Raw genomic sequence first — 25,941 nt, forward strand, 5'->3', positions numbered from 1 at the left:
GCACAGAAGTTACGATGTGCCCTGCTGCCCCTTAAATCATGAAAGGAAAGTGGGTTTAGATGCTTGAGGGAGAAGTGAATGTGGAGTCCTTGTTTTTGACTTACGGTTGACTTTCTGGAGCATTCCCAGAAAATGGACGCTATTGTTTTTGCAAATTTGCATTGTAACACAATCAGGTTAAAAAAAATATATGGAGGGGAGAGTGGGAGGAGAGGCAAATAGTAGGCAGTGTTGAGTCGTATCTGTGATAACACCACGGGAAGTGAGAATGGTGAAGGAAGCAGACTTGAATCCTGAGCTTCCTCATTGGGGTTTTAATGGGGTTTAATGGGGTTAAATTTAAATTTAAACCCTCATTTAATGGGGTTTTAATGGGGAATTTTAATGGTTAATATATTGTATTTGTTTTAAAACATTGTGAACCGCCGCGAGCCGGTTTCCGAGAGTGGCGGTCATACAAATCAAATAAATAATAATAATAATAATAATAATTGGATAACCATTAATTGCCTTCTAAGTCAAGGGGGATAAATTGCAGTTTCTGAGGATTCTCAAACTGTGGCACAAACTGGAATTGCATTCGGATCTGCCAGATGTTGGTATAAAATGTTTGCTATTCTGCAAAGCTGTATGAGCCCTCCAGCAGTGTTTTTCATGACTGTGGGACCAGACTGAGTATTAGCAGCTCTCCAGTGTCTCAGGTACAGGATGTCTTTCACTTCTTCTGCTCCATCATCTTGTTGACTGAACGTGCCAAGGACTGAACCTGGGACAGTCTGCATGCAAATCAAAAGTCCTATTACAAAGCCATGCCCCCTCTCCTGTTTTATTGTCCTTTCCCTTTTCTGTTCTATACCATATATATCCTTTATATACGAGCATCAGGATGAAGCACTGAAAGCTGGGCTTTGATGGGAAAAGTGAGTTTGGTTTGGATGTAGGATCAGTTAAGAAGCCGCTATGGTAACTACAGGTGGGGGTGCCACATGGCCTGAATAATGAGAAATAACGTTCTTCCACTGAATTATGCAAATAGAGCATACGTCTACTAAATTTACCTAATTTATTCTGACTGCAGAAATTGGAATAGATAAAATCAGCAGGAGAGAGGGAGAAAGCAACAGAACGGGGGACCCAAGCTGCCCAGTGTGCAACAATCTTTTCTGTGAACTCCAAAATCCCCATCCAAACCTTTGGTTCTTAAAGGTCACCTAGCAGTGTGTCCTTGAGTGTCCTCTTTATCCCCTTCATGCTACCGTACTTCCTCCCCACCCACCCACCCCTCACCACACTCACAGGGCTAAACACAAACATCAAGAAGAAAGGGGACTTCTCCAGAATCCAGGCATCAGTTCTTGTGCTTTGCAGTGCCTCACAAGATATGTCTCTGTGCACGGCTCTTTGTCAATCACTGATGGTCAGAGCTCTATTGTCCAAGTTATCCTGCGTATCCAGTTACGAGCCAGCTTGGTGTGGTGGTTAAGAGCAGCAACCTCTAATCTGGAGAACGTGGGGGCTTTCCGCACTCCTTCAAAATCGCACAATGGTTGCCAATTGAAATCACTACAGTTTTGCCATTATGCACAACGTCGTTGACAATCTGCCACACACCTGAAACCGATCCGCAAAAAGCGCTTCCTTGTAGCGCTTTCAGGGAAATCTCCAAAAGTGGATTCACCCTCTGGAAAGCGCTACACTCCTGCAACCAATCTGCAACACTAGCGGGAAAGTTCTGCGCGTTACCATTGTTGTGGTTTCTACAAAGTCCCTCCCCCTGGCTCTCTCCTCTGATCTTCCAGCGAAGCGATCACCATTTTTTTTTCTCTGAGAAAGCAGAGATCAACGCACCAGCAAGCCTTCGTTTACCCAGTGAGGCTTCCCCGGCTGCAGTCCCTTCCCAAAGCTCTTTACAGTCACTAAGCACAAACAACAGAGAAGCCCGTTTGCTGATGTATTTTCCCTTTATTTTTTACACTGTTTTCGGCCGAAAATCGGGCCCGTGAGGGGGGGGTTCACTCGGGGGGAGCGTGGCAACGATGAAACAACAGCTCAAACACACCTGCAAGCTGGATGGGTCTCTCCGTTGCAACAAATCAACACAGATTCGTTGCAATGGGTGTTTTTTTTTTAACTTTCTTAAAGGGAAAGGGGCTGTTTGGGAGCATGCTAACGGCCACCCATTGGCTGCTTGACAGCCAGAGGCGGGACGAGCTTGGCAATAGCGCTTCCTTTCTAGCGATTTTTGCCGAGACCAGAAGCCTGTGGGAAACGATACAAAACGCAACTGGATTCCACTACAAAGGCAGGTATGCATAATGACGAATTCCACTATTTTAAATGGCGATTTTTCGTTCAGCAAACAATTTGCTACAAGGATCCCGGTGCGGAAAGCCCCCAGGTTTAATTCTCAGCCCCACATACTGCACAGAGTGTCTGTGGTGGGGAGAGGAAGGGAGGGAATTGTAAGCCACTTTGAGGCTCCTTCTGGTAGAAAAAAGCAGGATGCAAAAAAACAAAACAAAACACAATACGAGCTCTTCTCTCTCTCTCTGTTCCCAAATATCACAAATGTGAGTATCAGGGTTATAGCATTGCCTGGAATGTTGCGAGTTCACCCAACTGCCAGCATGCTGCCAAGATTGGGAGCCTCTGAGTGCCTAGGAGGATTCAGAGCAGAAGAGCAGGAGTGGGACACACAGCCGTATTAGCACTCCCAACTAGAAGTGCAGTGCATAAATAAATGGTGGTGGGAAACAGCCCATCCTGGACAGCTATTGCTGTTACAAATCACCATGCTGGTCCCTGATGTTAATAACAAAAAATAAATCAGAGATTGGCAGGCTCAGCATGGAGGCTACAGTAGGAAACAGGAAGAGCCCCACAAAGCCCTGTGCTTGTTGGCCTGTCATTTTGCTGGATGAGTTCCCCCCTGAGCACAGAGGCATGGGACGGGGTGTGGCCTGATCAGGCCCTTGAAAATGGGGAGGACAAACATATGCTAGTCTTTGCCATGGGGAACACGATACAATATGAAGGGGGACGCGCATCTGAAAGCACAGGCTGGATGCGTGTCAGGGAGCCTGAAAGAGTCCCAGCTCCCCATTGCTGGGCCACTGCATGTTCCATTATGTTTACAGACACATCTCTCACGTTCACACTTGAGACTGTTCACTCGGAAACATTCAGTACGTACGCACAATAATCATGTCTATCACGTCAAGTGTGAATTGGCCTTAATAGAGAGGCAGTTTCAGAATGTTCTCTTGTACAATTCAAGGCTCTTGGCAGCCTGAAGTTGAATTTGAACCTGTCTCATCCATCATTCACTGAGAAAAGAAAATCTGTGGTTAAAGGGACAGGAGGACTAGGCGTGCATGCAGATAGCTTGAGGGGGGGGGGGTGACTGTGAAGATGACAATCTGGCTATGCAGGAATAATAGTAAGCAGAAATCTTGAGGAGAAGTCAGCCTGACAGGCAGTCTAGGGGTCTCAGTGTATATTCTGAGGTAACCATGCAAGGAACAAAAGAGTTCAAAGATTATTGCAAAGAATGAAATAGCCTCAGCCAGAGCCCCTAGCAACATGGACAGGGATTTGAGGGCTGGGTGCAGAATACCAATGATTGTGCTATTACAGGGCAGTTTCCCCCTTCTGCATGCTGATTCTAGGTTTGATGTTATGCATCCAGGGAAGCCAGCATCAAAAATCACCTCTTGGTCTGCTGGACTTACAAAAGCACAACTATTTTCTGGCATTATCTGTTCCATCCTGTTGGCTTTTGGAGATGACACACAGAAAGGAAAGCGTTGGGTGAAAAGAGACACAGCAGTCCTGAGGAAGAGAGAGAGTGTGCACAAATGTGTGTGTGAGGAGAGTGCCTGGGCCTTCAGCCATCAGCCACACACTTTGTTCAGTCATAATGAATTATTTAATAATTAACCAGGGAACAGCAGACTTCTAAACACCAAGACTCATTAGTACTCACAAGGTGATCTGCTGCCTTCTCACTGATCTCAGAGTCCGTTCACTCTGGCCAAGGACTGAAGTCCTTACAGCTGGCTTTGATAGACGAAAGGTGTACTTGTTCTTCATTACTGTAGAACAGGAGGAAAGAACCATCACAAATTACCCAGCGGAGAAGGATACACCTGTGAATAACAGCACTTACCATACAAACCTGGGCCATAATCTGCTCTAGTCCACCTCATATCGCATTAGTCTTTGACATCTACTGAGGATTAGCAGCTAGACTACTCTGGGCTGACTCCAGATCCCTGAGGGATGACCTAGCCATCAAAGAGAGTTGAAGAAAATGGAGAGTTGGCAACAGAATGTCCCTATGAGACACTGAAAAGATCTCTCAAGTGGTCTTTATGTCTCCAGCTGTGGAGCCCTTCATCCTTTGTTCATGTAGGTGATGAGTAGACAGATAAGTATGTGAAGGTTTAGGCACTGCTTGGTGGACAGCCTGCCTGAAGTATGAGGAGAGGGTCAAGAATCAGCCAACATTCAATTGACTGGTATGTACATTTGTTGTTTGGCTTTGGGGACAGGCTCGCCCCCGAAAGCAGCTGAAGAATTTGCTAGGGGCTCTTTTTATATTATATTTGTCTTCTTCCTAGGAGATGGGGGATCAGGTGGCTTTGTCCAACTGGCTTGATTCTCAGGTTCATTTCTCTGAGAGTTTTGTGTCGCCTGGCCATTCTCTGGAAAGAAATCTATGAGTCAAGGAAAGAAAGAAAAAACACCAACCAAATCAGAGGGGACAAACTGTGTGTTGCCCGCAGCTGAGTAAATACTTAATTCAGCAGCATCTGACCTTGCCTATGGCACAAAGACCGAGGCTGTGCATGCACCCCTGCCAGCTCATGTACAGCAAACTTCTGCTGCAGTCTCTTCTCCCCCATTCTCCACATCAGCCAGCTGCCAGGGATCCAGAAGGGCCGGCTACACTGATTCTGGAGCTGAGAGAACAGGCCTGTAGCCAGCAATGATTAGCACACAGACGTGGGGCTAATCAAATGACATTTGATGCTGTACGGCAGTGAAATGCAGAGCGTGTAATTGTACTTGTGGGCTTGTCTAAAGTTTCGCCTTACTATAGTTGAGTAATGGTTTTATGTGTGGGTGTGGGGGGGTTGTATATAGCTTAGCAGTTTCTTTCCTTGGGTATCACTGAAGAGGCGGGGCTGTGGCTCAGTGGTAGAACATTTGCTCTGCATGCAGAAGGTTGCATGCTTTATCCCTAGCATCTCTATCGAACAGGATCAGGTATAAGGTGATATGAAAAGACCTCTGCTTGAGACACTGGAGAATGGCTGCCACTCTGAGCAGACAATACTGACCTTGATAGACCAAACATCTTGCTCTGCATAAGTTCGCATCACGTGGTTCTGAGAAGCTGCAAAACAAACTGGTTTTTTCCCAAGGCTGCACTTCTTCCCCCGTCTCATAGATGGGCCATTGGCTCCTTAATTTGTGGGAATGGATAAAAAAGAAAGAGCTACTTCTGTTGGAGTGAAATCAGGAGTCTTATGCTGGGGTTCCTGGCAGCAGGGACCTGTGAACTACCATGATAGCCTGGCTACAGGAAGGCTGTGCTTCTGTATCGTCATTTCAGGGGGTATTGCTGCTACCAGCTCAACAAGGTCAAGTGACAAAAGCAACCAATAGGGCTTCTCCTGGTAAAATCTAGTTGTGGCTTTGGAGATGGCTCTCCAGTTGGAGGAACTTTATTTTCCCAAGCGCATCATTGACTGGCTGTTTATTTAGTTTGTGGGAAGTCACTACTGTGAGAAAGAAAGAGAAGGCGGCATGGAGGATGGCTCAGATTTTTCTATTTAGCCCATGCTGAGATTAGAGTTTTGTGAAATTCAGAGACTATCAAATGAAATGATGGAGCAGGAGCAGTTGGAATTACGGCAAATAAAAACACCATTGGGCTGAAAAGGCAGAGGTAGTTTGGCTGGGTTCTGGGAACAGTGAATTGTTTAGGAGTACTAGGAATACACAGAACTCACAGATAAGAAAAAAAATAGGAAGCCAGATCTGAGATTACAACTGTAGGCAAAGAGAAGCTAATTACAGGTAATGGCACTTAGGAAGCTCATGCTAATGGGAAAGATGACCCTATGGCAGAGATAATGTCACCTGGTTCTTATGCAGTACTTTTCACCTGCAGAGGTATTTTCACACATCACCCAATCAGCACTGGTTAGTTACCTGCTCACCAATTATACCAGTCATCTTTGGCTCTTCCTTGCAATAGGTGTGCCTTTATGATGGTGCCTAAATGCCCTACCATCTAACCTTATGCAAGGGAAGTATCTTAAAATGGCATACACCATAGAGTATGAGACTGTGGTGCAGGCAATATAGATACTCAATATCACGTGACCTTTGAATGTAATAATGTTTCTGAGTCTTGAAATCTTTTAATTCTTCCTTTATTCCGAAGTATAAATCATATGGAGACATGACCTCTATTATTAGAAGATAATAGCAGACCTATTACTCTTTTAGCAGCAAAGTTTTATGCATCTGTGAAAGATTTCCTCAGCCATTCAAATGGGGTTTAGCCTTTTCTATATTTTTGTAATCTGCTTGAAACAATGAAGTTAAAAAGCAGTATGGAGTAGAGTTGAAGATAAAGGTTTAGGTACATTTATAAGTGCCGTCAAGTTGCAACCAATTTATGGCTACCCCAAAAAGGGGCTTTCAAGACAAGTGAGAAGCAAAGATGGTTTTCCATTGCCTTCCTCTGCGGAGTCCTTCTTAATGGTCTCCCATCCAAATATCAAATCAAGCTATAACATACCACCTTCTCTCCCATAAATGGTTTAGTCCACTACAAAGCTGTTATGCAGTGGATATATTTGTGCTTCAGGTTTATGATCTTATGCTTATTACAGACTTACGACAGCTTGATTCATTTATTTATGGTGCAATTTGAAGCAGAATGCTACCTTTCTAAGGCAGTGAGTTTAGTTGGATGTATTTGGTTAGGACTGCACTGTTATAAGAGAAATAGATCTGGTTCTTAACATAATTAAGTAAACAACTTTTTTCTAAAGATTTTACTGTTTCTGCACTGGGAATGTCGCTGCCCCAGCTTCCATGTGGGAGTACAAATCGAGGGGGGGGGGGGAGTTGTACTGGCCCAAGTGTTCCCGCATGTGGGAGCAGAAAAAGGCAGGGCAACCTCTGCAGCCTGCAACCTGGAGTGGAGCCTCAGGTCTTTGTGGGTTCGTCATGATGGGAAAAGACCACAATTGTGACCAACAACTGACTTCTTGTTTTATCAGACACACCATTCCTTTGTTTTGCAGGGCTTTCACTTGAGTCTTCCCATCATTTTTCTGCAGGCACCTCATGACTGAAATACAGATGCAACAGGGTCACGGGACTTAAGATGCATTTGACAAACTTTATTCTATTAAGAAAATCTAGATTAGCCTGTGCTTTTAGCACACTGTGTATTTTTCCCTTCACTTTTTCATTAGGTGACTACTGAAGGTTTTCTAATATGAAAAATAAACAACATTAGTTGATCTGCTTTACAGAGAGGGCGACATCAAGACTGCTGTGTGTTTACCTGAACAAAGACATTAAGATTCAGCTGTTCATCATTTCATCATATGTTTGTAAAAACTATCAGGTGAGCATGGTGTTGAAGGGACAGCTTGTCAAAGTAGGTCAATTGTACTACTAATTCTGCGTGACAGCATCCCATCAATCTCAATTAAGGATCACAAGTTGCTTGCTAATTACCTCTATTAGGAACAATTTTGACTCAATCAACCAATCAAAGTCACTGGTAATTTCTGCATGCACAGGCAGAATAACAACTGTGTGGAGCAAAGAAGCTTCTCCCCCCCCCCCCCGCCCCTCCAAACTCCTTTGGATTTGATGAGGGCGTCAAAACTTATTAAGAAACAAAATAGTAGAAATTTAGGTTGGTAGAACTATGATTGAAAGGAAGTTGAGCTTATATGACTGATGTGTGATGAACATAGGACTGTTAGGAAAGGAAGGTTAAATTCTCATCGGAATTACTAGTAGTGAGCAAGATTTTGCCATCCCTCAAAGACTAGATCTGCCCTTCGAGTTCATTAGTTAAGGGACACGTAAAGCCCTCTGCCAACACCAAATTGGATAATTCTCATCTATCTGGTGTGTTTATGTGTAAAAATTATGATTATCTAATTTCAGGGTGGTTTTCAATATGCTATTTTATTCTGATCTACTGTTACCCTGTTTTTTATAATTAATTCCATTAAAGTTTGGTTGATTGATTGAATTAAAGGACACTGAAGAAAGGTAAGCACTGTTCAGATGCCTTGGATAATAGGAGTGGGAGTTGAGGGAGGATTAATGTAGTAAATTATCCTGGAATAACAACATAGCTTCTTTTTAACCTTGGACTTATTATAAAGTTCCTAAAGTAAATCATGGTTTAAAATTTGTTTAAATTAGCCATCATACACAACCCTCACAGGACAACATTTTACAAAGAATTTGGTGAACTTTAGGACAGTGGGTATCTGTGGTGAATGAAGCTTCCAGTGCAGCCTTTTGACGACACAACAGCACTTTCATCACAAGAGGATGTGTGATTTCCAGGTCTCCCTCTGATTGTAAACTCCTGCTTTGCACACCAGTGCTGCTCATAAGGGTTTCTTGATCCCTGGGGGTCAACATTTGGAAGGCTCTGGAGGATGCTGTGGAAAGGGACTGGCAAAACTCATTCCACCAGCAGATCCTGTGAAGTCCAATCTGAGATGTCCAGTGAATGAAACAAGATATTGAGCAAGGGAATATGGCTTAATTCCATGTAGGGCTTGTTGATGTGGAAACATCTACTGGCGCGGCCCCTCAAACGGATGTGGCTATGGACATGACATCTGTAGTTCCACCCCAGGAAGCATGCCAGTAGATGGAGAGCGCGGGCAGCCTTGAAGAACAAGTGGTGGCAGTGGCGGCTGGCAAGTCCCAGAGCTGAGCCCCATTTTCCGTGCTGCTGCCACCTGTCCTCCAAGGCTGCCCCCATCCACAGGAGAATTTGGATGGGTGGCAGAGGCAGAAATGGAGGTAGCACAGCAGTCAGGGACTGGTACCTGGAATCACCAGCCACTGCTTCAGTCATTATGTGGGATCTTTCCACATAATGGCCAAGAATCCTGCACTTTTATTGCATAAGAATAATAGTCCTGAGATCATATGCTTCTATGTTCCTATATTGCTTCCTTAGACAAAATCAGACCATTGGTCTATCAAGGTCAGTTTTGTCTACTCTAACTGTAGGTGGTTCTCCATAGTCTTTTGCACTGATTACCACCAGGGTTTTAAACTGGAGATGTCAAGAGTTTGAAACTAGGACCTTCCACATGGAAAGCAGATGCACTAGCAAGAGATGTGTTTTGAACCCTTATTTGAGTCCCTTTGGAGAAGATTAATATGTTTTATTCTGAAGGGCCTTTGTTACACCTGTTCTCACTGCCTAAAGTTTAATGTACAGATATTTTACTGGTTTGTTTGTTTTGTTTTGATCCAATGTCCATGTTCAATGGTTCTATTTTCTGATATGCTGCTTTCATAGACATGCTTACTGCTGTTTTTATAAGAGATTTTGGTGGGGATAGTTTATGTGGGCAGAAAGGCAGTGAGGAAAATAAGCTAAGCTAAACTAAAACCTTGCTCATAGAATAATCTCGGGGTCCTGAATATTGTCTATCACCTAAATTTCTTATTCTATCAAAATACACTATGGAATAGAGTTCCAAAAATATTATGCAAATTATGCTAAAATAATTGAGGGTTCCTTTAAGATGTCAAGTGTATGTGTACGTGAAAAACTGAGGATTGCAACAAACAGACTTCGTTCTGTAGTACCAGCTAGAGATGCCAACTTCCAAGAGGGGGCTGGAGATTCCCCAGAATTACTACTGATCTCCGGGCTAGATCACATCTCCTAGATGAAATAGCAGTTTCAGAGAGTGTGGTACACCATAGTGTCTAGGGGAAATGAAACTCCTAGAGTGACAGACTAATTTTTCTGAGCTCCCGCCCCAAACTCCACCCCTTCCCAAGACCCAACCCCAAATCTTCAGGAATTTTCCACCATGGAGTTGGCAACCCTAGTACCATCCCACTTGACTGAAAGCCCAGACAGCTGACCCTACCCCCCAAGGAGCCATTTATGTTCATAAGGCCCAGTGAAGTTCCAGCCGCAGAGCTAGCTTCTCAGTCCGAGCAACATGCATGCTAGAGAATGCTGTCAGGCTCAGACTTCCCCCTGCAGTGCTTGACTCTGGAACTCAACCTCCTGCCTGATCCACATTACCCTCCTCGCTTCTGGCTTCAAAACTGGAATCGCGACTGACCAAAAAGAAGCCTTGCCTGCCCTGAGTGGGCCACTCAACTCTGGCTCCATTGAACTGACAGCTAGCTGCTGCCAGACTCTGAAAGTAGACTATTTGAGGGTCAGATCCCTGTTACCATTTTGACACTTTCTTTCCCAGGGGGCTTGTCTTATTGCCAAGTTGAACTTGTTGTGACAGTAAATATACACATGCCAGCTGTAATTTTGACAGAGAACCTGAGCACAGGGGGATCAGATGTGTTATGCGGGATCACAGGAAGAAAGCCACCGTGGTGGAAGGGCTGGATAGTTGGACTAGGATGGAAGACCCAGGTTCAATTCCCTGCTACATGGTGGAGCTCAATGGGTAACTTTGGCTCAGTCACACCTGCTCAAGCTAACCTACTTCAAAGGGTTGTTGTGAGGGGGAAAGAGAGGAGGGAGGAACTATCTATACTCCTATGAGTCACTTGGAGGAAGACGGAGATAACAAAAATTGCGACAGATAGAAGAAATGAAATCTGAATACAGGCTCCTTGTCTATTGTGGGCGAGATTCCACACCCTTCTTTGAGGCTATTGCCATAACCTTTGTCATTACTTTAATAGTATCACAATATCAAAGAGCGGTCTGAACAACTTGCACAGTTCTCTTTCTCAAAATGATTATAAGATTACTTTATAATGGTATCACTTTAGTCTACTCAAGTTAGACTTCACTTGGAGTATTGTATTCCACTTGAGGAGCCGCAGTTTAAGAATGATATTGACTAGCTGGAACGTGTCCAGAGCAGGACAATTAAGATGGTGAGGGATCTGGAAACTGAGTCCTGTTAGGAAAGGTTGAAGGAGCTGGGTACCTCTAGCCTGGAGAGGAGACAACTGAGAGGTGATATGATAGCCATCTTCAAGTATTTGAAAGGCTATCCAGTTAAAGCATGGAGTGCAGTTGTTTTCTGTTGCCCCAGAAGGTTGGACCAGAACCAGTGGATTGGAATTAAATCAAAAGTGTCTAAACATTAGGAGGAACCTCCTGTGAGTCAGAGCAATTTCTCAGTGGAACAGGCTTCTTCAGGAGGTGTGGGCTCTCCTTCTTTGGAGGCTTTAAAGCAGAGGCTACATGACCATCTGACAGCAATGCTGATTCCTTTGTGAGGGGGAAGGCAGGAAGGGATGAGCCAATTTTCAGCCTTTGTTGCCCTTCCTTACATGTCCAGGGTAATGCTGACTGCTTCTTCCTCCTTCCCCCCACTGGCTAGCTGATTGGTGACTGGGGGGCAGGAGCTGGCAAAAGGGGACCCCCTGCCCCCCACCAGGGGATTTTGCAAAGCTACATCCAGCCACCCTCCCTGAGAAAGATAGCTCAGCCTTAACACCAGTCTCGGTATATCCTCATTCCTCCCCAGCCTGATTTGGGAACTCTCCTTTTTTGTCACTGGCCAATGATGTTGCAGGAGCCAGCTGTTGCAGTAGTCAGCTTGTGGGAATCAGTAGCAAGGTGGAGCTCTGGTGCGCCTCTTTCTCCAGCCTCCACCATGAAGGCATGGTCATTGTTTAGATTGATCATTTTAGCTTTGCACAGTGTCCACGTGTGACCTCTCACCTGGCCTCCAGCTCAGTGGAACTGCCACAGGCAAGTGTGGCAGATCCGCTGAGCTGGAGGCCAGGTGAGAGTTTAGGAACTGAAACATTAAAGCCTGTAAAAACAGAAATGTTTTAAGCTGGAAACTGAACATAAACCTCTGGTAGTGGGGTGTTCCACATATCAGCCGTGACCACAAAGAAAGCTTTACTCTAGGTCAGGGGTAGTCAACCTGTGGTCCTCCAGATGTTCATGGACTACAATTCCCATGAACCCTTGCTAGCGTTTGCTGACAGGGGCTCATGGGAAATGTAGTCCATGAACATCTGGCAGACCACAAGTTGACTACCCCTGTTCTAGGTAACCCACCAGTCACGGCTACCCATTTTACTTCATAGTGATGACACACCTAACAGGATCTATCTTAATAGCTAAGCAGGTTCATATGAAAGGACATGGGACTTAAGGGCCCTGCCCATTTACAGCATTATATCACCAGCACCACCTCTGGAAATTGCTGGAACAGACTCACTGGAGCATCGTCTCCCTGATTCCTATTTCAGCCAACCCATCAGAGGAAAAGCATGGTTTATGATGATACTGAAAGTTGCTAAGAAGTCCAAGAGAGTAACAGAATTGCTTCCCCCCCCCCCCCCCCATCTCTCTTCCTGGCCAATTTTATCCCTCAGTGCCAACAAATCAGATTAAGTCTAGGTAATAAAGTCAATCTATCTATCTATCTTAATGGGATAAGGAGTGAAATCGATTTTGGGCTCTGTACCAATCGAGATCTATATGTACTTTCTTATTTAACCAAGCTGTCTTTCAGTCTGTTCCCCATCTGCTGTGTTGTATCCTAAGTGGCATGTTTTCAAATTACTTCAATGCAGGTCAGGAATAATCTAAATAACCTGAGGGCAAATGAAACGAACAAATAAAGGTAGTATGTTAGGAAACCATTTAAAATGTAAGAAAATGGGAGGAAAGAGAAACATAATCTAGCGTTTGTAGTGGCATGCAAACCTTTTTGCTTGTTCATTTGTCACATTTGTAGACCATCTCAGGGTGGTTCATAACATATAATAAATACTATTTAAAATAATTAAAACTAGGATTCGGGAGAAGCAGCTTTGAATCCCCATTGTATGGTGGAAGCTCTCTGGGTAGGGTTTCCAGGACCCTCCTGGCAACTGGCAAGGGATGGGAGAGGACTTACCAGGAGAAAGAAGGCAGTCCAGGCCACAATACTGGCATTGCACAAGAAGTAGCATCATCATGCTGTGACATCACTGTGACACTATGGTATTTGGACAAAAACTTTATGGGAAAAATGGCTTATACTATACAGTTTTATCCATATTCCAGAGCATTTCCCCAGATGTTGCAGCTGTGATGACATCACTTCCTGTGTGACAATGGCTATGTGGCCTGGGCCTTCCTCTTTCTACTGGTAAATCCCTCACTGGTCCACTGATTGGCAGTTGAGGGGCAGGGCCTGGTGGGGACTGATTCCTGTCTCCACCATGGGAGCCTGGCAAACCTATTACTGGGTGACCTTGGACCAGTTACTCTCTCTTTCTAACCTACCTGGCAGGGTTGTTGTGATGATATAATGAAGAGCAAGAAATGGGTCCCCATTGGAGAAAACGAAGTAAATAGATAAAGCAGCAATGAGAGCATAGACCATCTTTCCCCAGCACTAATGAAAGGAGGAGATAAATAGAGCCTGTGCCAATTAACAGGGCCCTCATTGCTGGTCTATGACATACACTCGTAGAAAGAGAGATGAAAAATATAACAAGGTTGTGAAATAGAATTTTGTTTTATAATTCTGCTTGTCAGGCAAGTAGGGCAAAAGTTTCATTTCTGTTTTTTTTCTTTCCCTGTCATGACAGCTGCTTTGAACAACACTGGTGTTGCCTTTGAGAGAGCTGATATCTGTAAGCCCTCTGGTGGGATTGTAGAAACTAATTGCCTGGGACTGGCTTCTGTAAAAGGAAAGGCAGAGAAAGATGGCAGAGCTGTTAATAGTAAGAAATCACAGGCACAAGGGGTGGAGAGGAAAATCGGGGGTGGGGGAGATGGCTCTGGGACTAAGATTTATCAGAGCCTCATTTTACTTGCCTGCCAAATAGCGTAAGCCGATCCATATCAAAGGATGTGAAAAACACCTTTGTTGTCACTTTTTAAAATTTAAAAACCTTTGTTTTCATTATATTTGTTACAAGTGTATTTTTGTTTTTTCTTTCATTTCCATTCCCAGTGATTTTAATGAGAACCTCCCCTCCTCTCCCTGCGGCCCCCCTTCACATATTTATTATTTAAATATTTTATACCCTTTCTTTCTAAAAACAGATTCATCCTAAAAATGGAGGCAACACTGAGGAAGAGTGCTTGCACTCGAAAGCTCACACCTTGAATAAATCTTTGTTGCTCTTAAAAGTGCTACTGGACTCTGATTTGATTGTGCTACTTCAGACCAACACGGCTACCCATTTGAATCTATTTCTCTTAGGTTTTTGTAAACTACAGCTGAATTTCAGGGGACTTATTGGCTGTTTTGGCAAAGAATTATCATATGGGTGTATTTGGATGTGTGACACAGTTTACTAATGTAAGAGAATTAGTTTTTGCTATATATTCCCACTGTCACTTAGGGAGTTCTTACTTTGAGGAAGAGTGCTTGCACTCAAAAGCTCACGCCTTGAATAAATCTTTGTTGGTCTTAAAGGTGCTTCTGGACTCTGATTTTATTGTGCTACTTCAGACCAACACGGCTACCCATTTGAATCCACCTTATGGAAGCCAGTGTAGTGTACCAGTTAGAGCTTCATAGTAGGCCCTGGGAGACCCAGGTTTGAATGCCCATCTTGTTGTGGAAGCTCACTGTTTGATGTAGGACCACTTTCAGCCTAACCTATCCTACAGGATTGCTGTGAGGAGAAAAAAAGAAGAGGAGAATAATGTAAGTTGCTTTGGTCCTCACTGTGGAGAAAGGTGGAGTATAAGTAAATAAATGAAACTTTGTTGACTAGGTAAATATTCTTAAATAAATGAAGTTTCAATAGATTATTGTGAAGCAGGCTTTGTTACAGAGAGAGAGTTGTACTTTTTTTCCTCTGGGAAGCGTCACAGCCTTGAAGCAATCCCCTCAGATGAATACCATTTCCCTCAAGGCTAGAGAATGGTCCTTTCACTGACACACCTCTGTTTTCTCAGCCAAAATGCAGAAACAACTGAACCTTGCATTTCTTTATTTTCCCCCCTCCCTTTTCTGGGTTCTGTCACACGTGGAAGATATGAGAGTTGACAGGAGGAGAGAAAGGGAAACAGTTTGGGGAGGGAAATACTGGGCAAAGTGATGTGTGCCCCCCCCCAAAAAAGTGCCTTACCATACCAGCAGAACACAACTGGGTCATAGTTTTTTTAGGCAGAGGCTGCTGCAAGGAGAGAGGGAAACTTGAAGCTAAAGGGGCAGATAAATATAGTTTGGGAAAGGAAAAAGAGGAGAGGCTATGGTGGCTTACAAGGAAAAAGAAAAACTAAATAGTGGGGGAATGGTAGATAAGATACCTCACACAAGTCCACTTGTAATGTTATAAAGACTGTTGCCATGATCTGCTACCTCCTCTGAATTCCCATCTTTTCTTTTAAAAAATCTGTACCATTATTGTGCCTTTCCCCTTCTTTCTCTGCAAAGAAAAGGGACATCAGCTTGCTCTTTTTTAGTGAAATAGGAGCTAGTTAAATGATAGTGTGTTGTAGCCATCTAGCAATTCCTGACCTATTGGGGGAAGCCCACAATGGTGTAAACACTCCGCCTTCCTCTTTGTTTCAGGCTGAGAGAATGACATGGGGTACAAGACTGAAATCCCTTCTCCCTGGGCCCCATGGTCTTAATCCCAATCAGGTGACTACACACATGGGAACTGAGTTCTGGGCAAAGAACTGGCAGTCCTCAGGGTGGACCGAGGAAGGACTCCCTTGAAAATGTAGTTAGGGAGAAAAAAGTTCTGTTCAATGAAGACAACCTATGACTACTTCTAAGTCAGTTTCATTCTTGGAAAGAGATTAATGCAGTGATGAATCCACCAGTTTTTTTAATCTACCGTTTTTTGAAAAGGTGTGTGCGTGTTAAATGAATTAAGGTTCTACCGTGCAGAATGAATCTCAGATTAGAGTATAAACAGTGTGTGGGGCACCTTCTCTTTCAGAATCTAGCCTGGCATTTTTAATGCTTCTCTTAATTGCAGGAATGAAGAGCATAAGTGAAAAATCAATAGGCTTGTTTCATTTCAACAATAAGGACTCGACAGGAGACTCTTGCCTACTGCAAAATTAAATCCCTTTTTGCCACTTTAAAAAGTTTTTAATTACTTACTAGATCCGTGGAAAGTTTTCACTTTAAAAGTAGTTTAGATGTCTGGATTAATTTGACCATGATCAGAAGCTGAAGTCAGATGCATAAAGAATAGAGATACATGACAATTCAACCATGATTATGATATCAACATATGCTTCCCCTGACCCATCCCGCCTTAATGGCAAAGTTGTCACTGCAGTTAATGATAGGTAGTTCAGGATGCTCATGCTGAGTGCAGACTAAATATGTGTCATTTCTTGGAACTGTCTTTGGTCCATTCCACACACTGGGTCATCCTATGTGTTCAAGTCACTATTGTTCTATGATTAGCAGTATGTGGAATTACGATGGAGGATCCATACGTTGGTGAACATTGTGCTTTTGAAACCATTTACCTTTCAGATTTTACCATCCAAACAGGATGTTCTGTTCTATTGTGATAATGCATCTACTTCTATTTGCGTTTACGGACTTCGGTTGTCTCTATACCCCCCCCCCCCCAGTTTGAGCCATACTGGCTTAGATCCACCAGAGGTTTTCTATGGATGGAAGCACTTCCATTTGCAGAATGTGATTTTTTCCCCTTCCCACCTCTTACTGTAGCCCCTAATTCTATCCCTCCCATACACACAGTACTGTTCCTGGGCTTTCCGTAAGCCCCCAAGTGATGCTCCAATGGATCCACACCATTTAGTACTATTCCATCAGGTCACCAGGGTAGAATGCCAGCTGATGGCAGAAACAGAAGTGATGCCACCCCTGAACAATGCATTGGTATAGTACTGCAAAACCTTTTCTTAGAAAAGGAAACTGCAGCCAAGCAGTTTGGGGGTTTGTAACCTGATCTAAACTTTTTGGCATGTGCTGCAACATGGTGCCTTGAGAAGATGAAGAAATAGAGGACCAGAGACCAGAGGCCACTTGCCACATAAATTGCAAGAATCCACAACATATCAGTTCCTATGAAAAACTGTACCACAACGAGGAAAAAAATGGCAGAAGGATGGACTGAATACATTGTTGAAAAATTTGACTGGTTCTGTAGTGCTGTCTCTGTGGCTGCATGATCCCTGGTTAGTTGGGAATGGGATCACTTCAGGGAGAAGAAGCATTTTTTTAAATGGCCGCCATGGCAAAACACATTAAAAATTTAAATAGGCATGAAAGATGTGAAATAACAAGAGAAGGTGGCCTATAACCCCACAAGCTCTCATGTCACCCACTAAAAAATGTCCAGGGAAATTATGTACAATCTTGATTTAATGCATCCTATTCTGCCTTCCAATAGCAAGTGTTGACACAAATATGTCACAGAAAGGTCCATATCTAGAAAAAAGTATCTGGAATTGGTAAAATGATGTCTCAGAGGCAAAATTTGAGTCCAATAGCATCTTTAAGACCAACTAAGATTTATTCAAGGTGTGAGCTTTCCCAGAGGCAAGTACTTTTTATGCAGCTTCCAGTTGTTTGGAAGTCTGGGCGTATAGCCAGCAAAGGCCTGAGACTGCTTGGATGCCATATGCTAGGCCAGGGGTGGGAAAACTGTAGCCCTCCAGATGTCCATGGACAGCTAAACCCCTGCTCATGGGAATTGTAGTCCATGGATATCTGAAGGGCCACAGTTTGCCCACCCCTGTGCTAGGTCCTTAAATAGCAGGAAAAGATATATGGTGGTATGTATGTTGCATTTACTTGAGTGGACATGCTTCTGCCCTCCACAGGAGGAGGAAGATTGCCCTACCAGCATCTGTCCCTGTAGAAATTTGTAGTGGTTCTACTCATAGAAATTCTTGCTGGCAGCAGGATGTAGTGGGAGCTTTTGACAACTAAGCAGAGTTTTGCTCTATTAAGCCTCGATAGCATCTCTCATTTGGCTTGGAAGCTGCCTTATACCAAGTCAGACCACTAGTTACAAGCTTCATTGGGTCTCTGTTGGGGACAAAAGCTGGGTGCAGCTGTCCGAGTAAATAAAACAAGTCCCACTGAAGCCAGAATGGAACAAAAACAACTAAAACATGGGAATCCCACATTCCAAGGGCACGTTGGATGTTAATTCCTGATTGCCACCACATACGGGAGTCAAAGGGACGTCAGCTCAGGGCTTCAACTGCAGTTTTCATTTACATCACAATCTGTGGAATAATTAAGCTATCAGAATCCGAATGGCATTTAGTGAGGTATTGTATATGTAAGGCAATCCTTCCTTTGGAGATGCTCTCGATACTATTTAAGGAATATATTTCTGGCATATGAAGACAAATGGCCTTTATTTGCTTTGGCAGGCTGACAGCCGTGCTGGGAGTACACAAGAGATCCCATGGCTATTTCTGTGGATTGGAAAAGGAGCTTTTGGGAAGCACTGGAGAAGATTTGCAGGCCTTATAACTTCAGGGAGCTTTGGCTGCTCTGCTCATTCAATTGTTTCAAGCAACAGCCATTAATCTAAGAGTTCCGTTGTGTCCCTGTTGCTTGGCAAAAACTTATTACTACTAAGCAGAAGTCTGTTTTGCAGCATCTGCCTCTAGCACACTAGTGCTGTCCACAGCCATCAGGTCACCTTAAGAATGATTTTTCAACTCATCTGCCTTAATCTCCCCAGTGGCAGAAAGGTGGGTTGGAACAAATGAGAATCATGGGCAGCCTATTATGCTTGAAGGTGGGAGCAGCTTAGTGACCACATCTCTGAGCACTCTGGAATGATATAAAGTGTTTAAGAGGCAGCTAACAGCCGACAGAGCTTGGTAACTTGTACTTGCACGCTCCCCCTGAGGTCAGCCATCAGATGCTTATGGAAAATATGGAATATGAAGCCATTGTGTGCCGTCAGAGAACTGAGTTGGGTAGTGTCTTCGGCAGATGTCTTTTCTAACTCTGCCACCTGATGGTCTTGAGAACAAAACCTATACTATGCAAATCATGTTCTCTCCATCATTGTCTATCATGAATCAAAACCAACCTGCATTCCATTAACCATTGTGTCTGAGAAGACTAGGAGTTCTGTTCCACAAAGGGCCATAGAGACTATTTAAGATTTAGGATTTTATGTGCTGCCCATGCCCAAGACTTTCATCAATGCATAGTTGACATGAGCAACTCATCAGCATTCCTAATCTAATTTTAAGGTATCCCCTGTGCAAGCACCGGGTCATGTCTGACCCTTGGGGTGACGCCCTCTAGCGTTTTCATGGCAGACTCAATACGGGGTGGTTTGCTAGTGCCTTCCCCAGTCATTACCATTTTACCCACCAGCAAGTTGGGTACTCTGATCTCATGGTCAGAACTTCAGACAGCTTGTCGGCTGCCTTACCACCCTGCACCACAAGAGGCTATAATCTAATTTTAAGATATTCCTATGACCACCTCACTGCTAGGTCATCCTCAGCAACATCACTAAAAGCCACACAGAAGACACACAAACTAGTAACTTTCTTGCAGCCATGGACACTCCTTTGGTTGTTGTTTTCCTGAATGTTTTCCATCAATTCAATTTTAAACCAAAATGGCAACCAGAATGGCACATCATATTACAAATACAGCAGTACCGTAGATATAGAAGTCTACAGAGAGGCATTATGACTAGGGTCGCCAGGATCCTGCTGGGAATGGGATGTTTCCAGCCACTGGCTCTCATTTCCTGCCACTGCACTGACAGCTGGCAGGAGAAAACCTCCCACTGGTTGCCCACAGGACGCTCCAGTGGTTTGGCTGTTGGTTAACAGGGTGGAAATGGATCAGCATCATCTCCATTGCAGGGGAACACAATGATGTGATAAAACCCTCTCCAGACTTCTTCAGGGCCAATCCACCCTTGGCAGGCAGATTGGAAGGAACAGTTGATCTCGTCAGCAGGAACTCAGAGAAGTCCTGGCTCAAGTCACAGACACAGAATGTTGTCCGATAGACCCGTTACGCGCGGGCAAAAATGCCTGCGCTGGTAGCACATTCCCGCATTCCAAATCCTCAATTATGGACGCCCCTGCTGCCAGCATGGGCATGGCCTGGCTCAGGGCCACGGGAACTTCCGTGGTCCCCAGAATACGACGGACGCTGGGAGGGGCTGGGGTGGGCTGGCGCCGTGCATAATCCACAGTGCTGGGCCTTTCAGCCCACCTGGCCCCAATCTATGGTGTCCCTGCTGGGACACCGCGTGCCCCTGCGAGCTCTGTGGAGCCATTGAGCCAGCAGGGGTGTCCCCCTGTCCCCCACCATGGTGGGAGGGAGGCATGCTACTCTCTGCCAGCGAGCAGTGGGGGACCGGCCCCTCCCCACTCCCCCCAGTCGCTGTCACTGGCAGACAGCTTACCGGCATGTGTGTGTGGACTATGCCGGGGCATCAGCGTACACCGTGGGAGCCCTGCCCCCGTGCGTATGCAGGGAACAGTGGGGCATCCTGCCCCACTGCAATGGCACAGCACCCACCCAGCATAGCAGCCGCCATGCTTAATGGGTCATTGTGAGTAATTCTATGGATGCCCAGGAGTCTGATATTCAGTGGGTCAAAACACTCCAAGCCAAGGAGACTCACATAATAGACCTGAGTAACCTTCTACATGCACGTGAACAAGAAAACACAATATAGGGCATACAGGGCCGAGTTGTATTTCAAGCTACCAAAAACAGACTTTAGGGCCCTAAATGAAACACCCTTTTTGCTCAGGAAGTGGTGGAGGACAGGCAGTTGCAGAACAGGCAAATGCAGAGTGGAACATTCTACAAAAGGGAATAGCAGTCAGGAATAGTCTTAATGGATCTGGGGCCCTGGGCACAACTCAAGGAGCACAGGATCAGCAGTGATTCTACAATGGTGGAGCTTTAGGGAAGTATCTGGGCAGCTGGCTTTAGGATGGTGGGGGCTCCCAGCTTGGTTACTCTAGAATGGGACTTGGTACAGCTGTTCTTGATGCCCTATGGGTAAGACCATCCCTGATGGCAGTGGTAGGGAAGTGTGGGGCAGTGACCCATGCTATATGAATAAGGATATTATTCAAGAGACAAGCATTTTTCTGGGTCAGAAAAATGCAAAGCATGCCTACTGGATGGGGGATACGCTTCTAGGTAACACTGTGTGTGAACGAGACCTTGGGGTACTTGTGGATTGTAAACTAAACATGAGCAGGCAGTGTGATGCAGCGGTAAAAAAGGCAAATGCCATTTTGGGCTGTATCAACAGAGGCATCACATCAAAATCACAAGATGTCATAGTCCCATTGTATACGGCACTGGTCAGACCACACCTGGAGTACTGTGTGCAGTTCTGTGTGCAGTTCTGGAGGCCTCACTTCAAGAAGGACTTAGATAAAATTGAAAGGGTACAGAGGAGAGCGACGAAGATGATCTGGGGCCAAGGGACCAATCCCTATGAAGATAGGTTGAGGGACTTGGGAATGTTCAGCCTGGAGAAAAGGAGGTTGAGAGGGGACATGATAGCCCTCTTTAAGTATTTGAAAGGTTGTCAGGAGGGCAGGATGCTGTTTCTGTTGGCTGCAGAGGAGAGGACACGCAGTAATGGGTTTAAACTTCAAGTACAATGATATAGGCTAGATATCAGGAAAAAGGGGGGGGGGGAAGAAGGCATCCTTCGGGGCCCACCTCGAATTAGTTGAAGGACCACATGTGGTCCATGGCCCACAGGTTGGGGATCGCTAGACTAGATGGCCTGTATGGCCCCTTCCAACTCTATGATTCTATGATTCATTTTCATCTGTGAAATACTGGCATAGAAGATATGACTCTCTAAAACATCCAAGTGGCCCCATGTGCCGACAAAGTTGGGGAAGTTGCATTCAAATTTGCTTTCTGTTCTATTGGTAAAAGGACAGTCCTGTGAACAGGATTTCCGTTGAACACAGCAGGTGCAATTAATCTGTAATCATTATACTGGTGATAAATTTTGGTGTGCATCTGTGCACATCCTGAAGCGGTCATTTCTAAAGGTCATTTCTGAAATCAACAAACATTATTTGGAAAAGCCCTCTCTTTCTAAATACACAGGCCATTTCATCACAGTATGATTACAGACTTGCCATGTACTATATGAAGTACCCCACAGCTGAAAATAAGGATAACTACTTGTTCCAACTGATCACAGCCTGACCTTACTGAAGGGACATGTCTGGCACGAAGAACACCTTGTCCAGGAAATAAAATTTTAGTGTGATTCTGCATGATTGAGGAAACTCATGGTTTCCTGCACAGAAAAGACTTTGGTGATTCACCTCAGCTGCTCCCAAGCAGTAGCACAATTGTACAATAGCATGGTGCAAAGCGCTGTGGGAAATAGGCAATTGTCCATGTTCTTGTCAATCGGAGTGACCCTGTTTCAGAACTTCGTGCTGTTGCTAAGATGCTGGTGGAATTTTAAATGGCTCCTTTGCCCGGGGAGCTTCATTGCATTGGTAGTCTGTGGTTTGGCTTAGAGCAGAAGAGAATTTCCGAGGCCATATGAGCTGCCGAAACCCTATTGGAAATTTTACACCCCTCCAGTGAAAAGTGAGCGAATGTCTTTTTGCATCTGTGGTATAGCAAGTTCAAGTGCATGCAAAACTATGCATTTACAGCTATTTTAAAATCTATGCATGTCTCAGACTAAGGGGGGAACACCCTTTCCCCTCAGAGACTGGAAAAGAGTTAATGAGGGAATTAATTGATATGTTAGGGAGGAGATGGCAGAATGCAAGAGTTGAGTACTGAGCTGTAATTAACCCCCAGCCTGTAAAGGTTACACAAAAACCTCAAGTGTAATGCAGGACTTCAGAAAAGATTGGGAATCTGCTTGGGAGAATGCTTCATATACATACAGTGCTAATGTTATATGGCACTTGTGAAAGTAAGGCATCGAACTTTCATCGCTTGGGCTGGAGTGTTCAGTTATTTGGGGAATTAAACAGAGACAGTGCAGCTTCAAGGAAATAGAATATTGTCCATTTAGATGTGAACAAAATCCTACAAAAGACATGGGGGAAAGCTAATTACACTGGGATTCTGCGTGACTGGGGACAACTTTGCTGATCTACCTCAAGACTCCATTTCTTTGGTCTTTCTCTCTCTCCTCCCCCCCCCCCATTTTTCTCTGCCTGTTATATAAGGTGTTGCTTCCAGCCCCCTAAGTCATGAACTGTGAAGAGTCAAGCCCTTTCCTCCTCACCTTGCAACTGCAATCTGAATCAAATCTGGGTACCTTTCAGCTATTAGGAAAAAAAAATGTTAGGAGGTTTCAGCCACAGATATTCCACCATATAGTTAAACCCTATAATGGAACTGTGCGGAAAGAATTGTGTGCTGAACAAGGACTATATGCTATGGAAAGGAGAAGGGAGATGTTCCCAGCTCTCCATGGAAAGTGCACATTCAGAAAAAACTTCCTCATCATAAGAGGATGCTTGGTGAGGACACTCCCAATCTTTTGAACTCCTCTACTTGCACATTCTGTGGTTAGTCCTACCTTCCATGGCAGGTAGTTGTTTTGTGGTAGTTTCCACTAAACTTTCTCAAATTTACAAAAGTGCCCATTGGCTCAATTGGGTTAGGGATGCCTAGCTTTACTGTCTAGACCCCAAGTGGGGAATTCTGCCAGCTGTGGCTTCTACTGACATTGTACCACTGTGATCTGGCAATCCTGAGAAAGCAATGTTCAACAAGTAGCAATGGAGAGCAATTCTCTAGCTACAATCCCCTGGCTACAGCTTCTAGTTTTCTGTAGCCCTGACACACACTGCGATGAAATAGGACAATGTTACTGTCCTTATATGGGAGGATGGTGTGGTACACAGTTGATACAATTGTGGATTTGGGCTGGAAGTACACACGGCAGAATTTCCACTAAGGTGTCACCTTGGACAGTCTTCACTCATCTTACAGCCATTGTGAACATAAAATAGGGTAAAGAGCTACATGAAGGGAGGAAGGTTCATAGTACATGTGCTGAATATATTTTAATCGTTGGGGAGGGGTAGCCTGAAGCTGAGCAATAACTTTTTTTAATGGTGGCATAGGAAATTCTCAGCTGAGCCAAAATTTAAACAGCTTGTCTAATTGGTGGCTTTAGACTAGTTAGTGGAACAGATAATAGGGACACTTTTCCCTCACACACCTTTGTAATAGCCAAAGACATTTTTTTTCATCTACTCCACAATGAACTAAAGCCAAGCCCAGAAAAGAAGAAGGAAGAAGATGGTGTTACAAAATAAAGGACTTTTAAAAAATCTTTCTTTGTTTTCTTGTACTGATATGAATGACCTAATAGTTCTCTGGAAGCCATCACCTTGCAGGTAGAATTTAAAAGCAAATGAAATCCTTATGACAGGTTAAAAACCTCTGGAGTAGTCTTTTGAAGCTGTATTATTGGTTGGCCCCCTTCCAAATAGCTGCTCAGTTATAGAGCTGTATTCAGGCTGAGCAATTACAAGAATCCTTTCCACAGCCTGACATTTTAAATCATGCCACCTTGGTTCCTCATTGTTAAGGAGTGTGAGGGGGGAAAAGTTTGCTGCCTGAACATGATTCACTGCTTGCAAATTGGAATCAGATAGGGCTCCATCGCTACCATTTGGAATTAATAAAAGTATTATTATACCTTATGAATATCCAACCCACATGGTCATGCAGCTGGAGATCAATCAACAGCTAAATAAATAAGAATGGCTTGATTTCCCCTCTGTTAATCATAAATTTAGTAAGATTAAACTGCTGCTGAAAAGTAGATAGACATAGTATAATTTGCATCAAAAGATTTATGTGAAGAATGAAGTGAAAATGTTGTTCTTCTAAGACACATAGGGGTGTTCATGTTTTTTAAAAAATGGATGCCGTGGTTAAAGCCCGAGGTCTAGGGTTGCATCCAGACTAACGTTTCTGTGAGTACAAGGATTTCTGCTCATGGGACATGATTGTCCTACCTTCCCTCTGCCGAGGCCTTGCAAGGCTGAAATGGGGCCGCTTGGGGCCAGGGGGGAGCATCTGTGGGGCATTCTGGCCTCCCTGCCAACTCGGCTCTGCAGATGCCTTTCAAGGCCACAGCTGGGCTGCTTGGGGCCAAGGGGAGTGCTGGCAGGGCGTTCTCACCTCCCACCCCAGCACTGAGGCCAGGGCTCATTCCCCCTCCCAACTCTCAACTGCCATCTGGCTGCCCTGCTGGCAGCAGGCAATGTTCTGGCTTGCCTGTGCAGGTGCCCGAGCGCATGGCTTGCAGGCAGGGGTGGTCCACTTGCAGGTGGACAGGCAGGTGGTGGTGAGGCCTCGTGTTGCTGCATACCCCTCCTGCCCAGGCCCTCTTCCTGGAACCTCCACAGTGCCAAGTGCCAGACCGTGCTTCCTCCCTCCTTTCCAGTTCCTGCTGGCTGGCCCCCCTTCCTCCCAGCCCCAGTCTCTAGATGGGCAATTACCCTCCCCAGTGACCATGGTCCCAGGCCCCCCATCCCTTCCAGCTCATGCTCGCTGGCTGGATTACCTGTTGCCCAGCCCAGAAGAGCAGGCTGGCACTTCTTCAACATGGAAGAAGTTTTGGGGGGGATGCGGTCAGGAGTGGGACAGACTACCTCATTGGTCATTCATTGGACGGAGAGCCAGTCAGGTAGGTGATGAGTCTCAACTCCTCCCACCACTCTTGTTCAGCTTTATTTATGTTACAGATAGATTCGTG

General features: G+C 44.7%; 1 long non-coding RNA gene across 1 annotated transcript in view; it reads left to right on the plus strand.

Moving 5' to 3' along the window:
* Nucleotides 1-4,043: 4,043 nt before the first annotated feature.
* LOC143836270 (uncharacterized) overlaps nt 4,044-25,941 on the plus strand; it is a 36,266-nt gene continuing 14,368 nt past the window's right edge. The window contains exons 1-2 of the long non-coding RNA XR_013230561.1: nt 4,044-4,520; nt 7,563-7,657. This is a non-coding gene — a long non-coding RNA (uncharacterized LOC143836270). The remainder of the gene's footprint in view (nt 4,521-7,562; nt 7,658-25,941) is intronic.

Source organism: Paroedura picta, chromosome 4, assembly GCF_049243985.1.
Source record: "Paroedura picta isolate Pp20150507F chromosome 4, Ppicta_v3.0, whole genome shotgun sequence".
Taxonomy (NCBI): domain Eukaryota; kingdom Metazoa; phylum Chordata; class Lepidosauria; order Squamata; family Gekkonidae; genus Paroedura; species Paroedura picta.